Here is a 5,654-nt window from a genome sequence, read left to right as displayed (position 1 = left end):
CCTGCTCCAGCATGGAGCCCTTCCCATGGGAGACTGTTCTTCACAAACTGCTCCATCATGGATCCCTTCCACGGGGTGCAGTCCTTCAGGAATAGACTGCTCCAGTGTGAGTTCCCCATGGGGCCGCTGGTCGTGCCAGAAAACCTGCTCCAGCATAGGCTACCCTCCACAGGCTGTAGCTCCTGCCAGGAGCCTTCTCCTGTGTGGGCTCCTTTCCACATGATGCACCTTCCTTCAGAGCACATCCACCTGCTCCAGCATGGGCTCCTCCCCAGGCTGCAGGTGGATCGTTGCTCCACTGTTACCCTCCTTAGGCTGGAGGGACACAGCTGCCTCACCATAGTCTTTACTATGGGCTGCAGGGGTGCCTGGAGCACTGACCTTGGTATCTGCAGGGCTGCTGCTCTCACTCCTCTCTGCACAAGTTTTTTCACCCTTTCTTAAATATGTTATCACAGAGACACTACCAACATCACTGATGGGCTTGGCTTTGAGCAGTGGTGGGTCCATCTTGGAGCCAGATGGATCTGGCTCTCTCTGACATCAGGCAGTTCCTGGTGTCTTCTCACAGAAGCCACCTCTGCAGCCTCCCCTCTGCTACCGAAACCTTGTCATGTAAACCAAATACACGTAGTCCCACAGATGCTTCTAAAGTATCCCACATTTTCCTGTTCTTTGTTTCCCTTTTCTTACCAGTTGCAAAGTCCAGGTGGCCTTCTCCAAAGCTGTGCCTGCAGTTTCTTGGTGTTCCATCAGTTAGTAACTGGAGACTTTTGGTCCTTGGCATTGTCTGTTATCTCTTGCCTGCTAGGTTTGTGTCTCTGTATTCTTGTTCATCATTTGTCCCATTAACTTACTGACCTCCTTTGCACTGAAAATATCCTTGATCAGATAGCCTTAATGAAGCAGACTCTCACCTTCCATATACCCTTATAAACAATAAGACTGAAATCTTATTTAAGAGCTTGATGTTTCTTGTCTCATTCTTGGCTCACTATGTTCCATTTCCTGGCTGTACCCTTGGATGTACAACAGAAGGGCTTTCATACAGAGAATGGTAAAAACCCAAACCAAACTTTTTGTCTAATAATTGAATTTGCAACAAGTGCTGTGTGCTATGACATAACTTACTCCAGAGTTGGAAAACCTGAGTGGTGAAGAGTAAGCAGTCCTGTGGACCTGCACATCAGGTGGAGTAATGGAGCATCCAGGCTGCGGTGTGTGCCCTGCTGCGCTGCTCCCTGTTCACTCCTGCTGAGCTGCTCAGTGAACTGGAGCAGGGAGTTAAGTGACCCGCAGCAAACCGCAAATGGAGCCAGACACTGGGGAAAGAGCTGGTGTTGTGGAGCTGGGAGAAGGAGAATAGACCCTAGGATGTGATTCTGAGCTGAAGATACGTGTTTGTGTTTCTGATAATTCTAGCAGGTACTGTAAAGAACCTAACGCCACCACAAGGTCTTTCTTTGCAAACCTTGATTTGCTTCTAGATTGGAAGATAGAAGCAAAGGGAGTTTAGGATCAAATGTGTGAAGAACCATGTCTGTGGCTGAGTATGTGGAGATCCTCTAGCTGTTTTGCTGGGGTAGAAAATGGCAAATCAGTCATGATGAGTCGGTCTTCTGGCAGGATTCCGTAAGACAGTGTCTGGTAGCTGTACGTGTAACATGCTCAGTGGAGACTGTGGTAGCTTTAGATCTGACCTGTCTAAATCTTGTGACACCTGGAAGTGATGTTTACCTTCAAGATTTTACGCTAAGAACAAGTACTGTTGGATTCCAACCAGGCCTCAACAAAGAGGGGCAAAGTTCTTGTAGCTGCGAGAAAAAAGGAGGGTGGAAAGAGAAGTACAAGTTAACATGAACAGTTACACTGAAAGCTTGGAAGTGCGTAGAACAGGGAGAGAGAAGAGAGAGTCTGGTAAAGAGCATGACATAAGAGATACAGGAGACGGAAAGGGAAAGGTTAAAAAATACATGACAAAGTGGGGAAAAAAATAATTGGAAACAAACGCTAGTATAACTTGAGAGATAAAGGAGTTACTAAACTGAGAGTAAAGTTTATATTACGTATGCTGAAGATGGGAGGAAATTGTTTAAGTTTAATACGCATTAGCATTACTAATTGTCTGTAATACAGTCACAAATACCTAACTGTCATTAAGAAAAAACAACCCTAAGAAAAAACCCAACAAGACAAAGTCCTAGTCTAAGAATGACGTATAAGATTTTCAATTGCAGAAAGTTCTTGTTGTTAAGGATTTGATGGTGATAAGGCAGCAGGGTTTGTTTCAGCTCTGTTGTAAGTTTAGAAGGAAATAAGTAGTTATTGTATTCTGAACTTTATTGCTGTGTATTTTAGGAAGGTTGACCAGGTGCATAAGCATGCGTACCATAAGGTGTGTTATTACACAGGCCAATAAATTTCTGGTGCATTTTTGGTTTTGTATTTCACTAGGGAGTTCTAGTTCCTTTTAACAGTTGCAGAACTTAAAAGGGTACTACAGAAGTTTTTAACTGTTGCCTGCATAGAAAAGAATGGTGAAAAGTTTTGGATACGCTGGAATGATTTATGGCATATGAGTACAGATTTGTTTCCTCACTCTGTGTTTCTTGTGAAAATAGTTATTTTAAAATAAGACAAAACAGTACCCAACCCTTAGTTTAGCTTTTATGCAAAATGAAAGTTTTTGATTAGTTAAAATTAACTCTGGTCTAGGTTTTGTCATACAATGAGCAGAAGTATATATGACAATAATATATTGCCTGATTCCCTGAAATACTGTTAATTTCAGTAATTTTTCTAAGATGAGTGCTTCTTTCTCCCTCCTTCTCTCCTCCCCACTCCAAATTTAAAGTAAAACAGCACAGGTACTGTTTCATGCTTTGTGAAGGGGATTTAGAATAAGGGAGCCTGCTTCCTAGTCTGCAACTTGGTGTATGTGTTTAGCAATCCATTTGTTAATCTCCCTTTGCTGTATTATACATGCTCAGAATAAAGAAAAAAATGACTCAAATATGCTGAGATCTTTGGAGGAATTAAAAAAAAAAAAGAAATGGCTTCACTTACATTAGAGTTTAGTTTTCCACTTTTCCATTTAAGAAGAAAGTAACTGGTATTATTTGTCTCAGTGTACACTTAGCATAGTTTATATGGGCAAACTGAAGATAATGAATTAACACAAAGCATGTTTAGTGAACAGAATGTTCCAAATTGATTTTGGCTGAAATTCCTGTTGTTTGTTTACCTGCATACTTGATTGCTATTCCTTTCTTTCTCTGCATATTTAATTGCTGTCTAATTAATTGCTCTATTGATTTCCTACATAATTAATTATTCACTAATTAATCATTGATTCTCTGCATAGTTAATTAAGTTATTGCTTATTTGATTTTTACACTTATTGACTATAATTCATTGCTCTATTGCTACATCACCTAATTAGCAACTAGTTAATCAATTATTGTTTGCTTACTCCTAATCTAGTTGTTTAGACCCACAATCAGCAGTTTATCCTCTGCTATCTGACCTCCTTTTCCGGTCATTCTTCCTAAAATTTCTTTATTCCATTTTGTTTCCATCTCACCTCTGAGCAACGCACGTGCATCTTCTGCGTATTCTCCTGATGCTTTCTGCACCTTCACTAATACTCACACTGTCCTCTGCCTCCTGGTCTGTTCACTTCTGGTTTTGTTCCAGGTTTACTTCTGTTTGATGGTTCGTGTAATCAGGTGCTTTAAACAACCACAGAGAATTTTGGGGGTTCTTCTTGCTCTTCTGCCCATCTCCAAGTCCTCACTGGGAGGAGTGAGAGATAAAGTAGTGTTTCAGTACTTATTACAACTCTAGAAGAGGAAGATAGGAGACACAAAGGAGTGAGCCTGAACTTTTAGGGTGAAGAACGAGCAGGCCAGGAAGCAGGAACACTAGCAAGTAAAACCTCAAAACAGGAGTGTCAGATAACTAATGGATTTTCAATATTCAGTGTTAGTTAAACTTTTAGGTAAATGCTCATAGGTTTTGTAGTGTGAATCTTAAATGTGTATTTACATTTACAGAGAACAGTTGTTGTCCACTGGGTCAATAACAGGCTTTGTTCAGTTTTTTAAAAAAATAAAAGAATAATACTAACTAGAGCAGAACTAGTTCAAAGGAACTGGTTCAAAGGGACATTTCCATTATAAACATACTGCAATGAAAATAGAAATATGTGTGCTCAAGAGAGCAGAATGCCTGAGAAGGAACCCTACTGAGCTCCTAAAGAACACATTGAGTGTATTACACATTTTACATAGCTGCTTGTATGTGTAACGTAGAATATATTTCAAACAACAGGAACAGTATTTGAGTTGTTTTTCAGAGATGTTTTAAAAGAGATGAAGGCATAGTCTGCCTTTTAGTTTTAAGGTAGTTGTATTATTTCTGAAGATGATGATGCTTTATTATACTTTCAGATGCAACTAAGTGTAAGAGAGAGCCAGCTCTGCTGTTCTTAGCATTCAGAACACCTTAAAAATGGATTTTTCTTGGGTGGAGTGAACCATGTAATTAGTATGTCATAAAGGGAGGGGAATAATGTTGAACTGAGGTAGAGATTTTTCCTTGGAATTGTTTTGAAAACAGAACCCAAAATATATCTTCCCTGTTCTCTTCGCCCTGATTCATCCCAAAGTTCACAAAATATCAATTTATTTCTGTACCGAGCTTGCTCATCTGTGGTTTGGTTTGTACCTCAAATAGCACTGTTGTTCCAGTTTGATTTCAATGAGTGTATGTCCCTAATTTTCCTTAGGGAGGTGGAGGAGCAATTGAAACTAATCTCTGGGCCCAGACTTTATATATGTAGCTGAAGAACAAATGTGCTGTTAAAATTGGTTCCTGGTTGTTGTTAGTTTTCATTGGATGCTGAAGGGCGTAGGGCCAGTTGAAAAATCAAACCATTAAAACAAATGACGGCAGTTTTAGAAAGCAGATAAAGTCCTCTGGATTAACTCTCTGCCAAAAGTTTGTGAGCTGTTTTTTAGCTGGATTTTTCTGAATTATTAACTTTATATTAACCCTTCCCTATACCAGTGTTGTTTAACATCTTTGTTGGAGACATGGACAGTGGGATTGAGTGCACCCTCAGCAGGTTTGCCGATGACACCAAGCTGTGTGGTGTGGTGGACACGCTGGAGGGAAGGGATGCCATCCAGAGGGACCTGGACAGGCTTGAGAGGTGGACCTGTGCAAACCTCATGAAGTTCAACAAGGCCAAGTGCAAGGTCCTGCACATGGGTCGGGGCAATCCCAAGCACAAATACAGGCTGGGTGGAGAATGGATAGAGAGCAGCCCTGAGGAGAAGGACTTGGGGGTGTTGGTGGATGAGAAGCTGAACATGAGCCGGCAGTGTGCGCTTGCAGCCCAGAAAGCCAATCGTGTCCTGGGCTGCATCCAAAGCAGCATTAGCAGCAGGTCGAAGGAGGTGATTCTCCCCCTCTGCTCTAGTGAGACCCCACCTGGAGCACTGTGTTCAGATGTGGGGCCCCCAACATAACAAAGACCTGGACCTGTTGGAGAGAGTTCAGAGGAGAGCCACGAAATTAATCAGAGGGCTGGAGCACCTCCCCTATGAGGACAGGCTGAGAGAGTTGGGGTTGTTCAGCCTGGAGAAGAG

Source organism: Pterocles gutturalis, unplaced genomic scaffold (assembly GCF_000699245.1).
Source record: "Pterocles gutturalis isolate BGI_N339 unplaced genomic scaffold, ASM69924v1 scaffold5782, whole genome shotgun sequence".
NCBI classification, from domain to species: domain Eukaryota; kingdom Metazoa; phylum Chordata; class Aves; order Pterocliformes; family Pteroclidae; genus Pterocles; species Pterocles gutturalis.
This window is presented reverse-complemented; position numbering follows the sequence as displayed.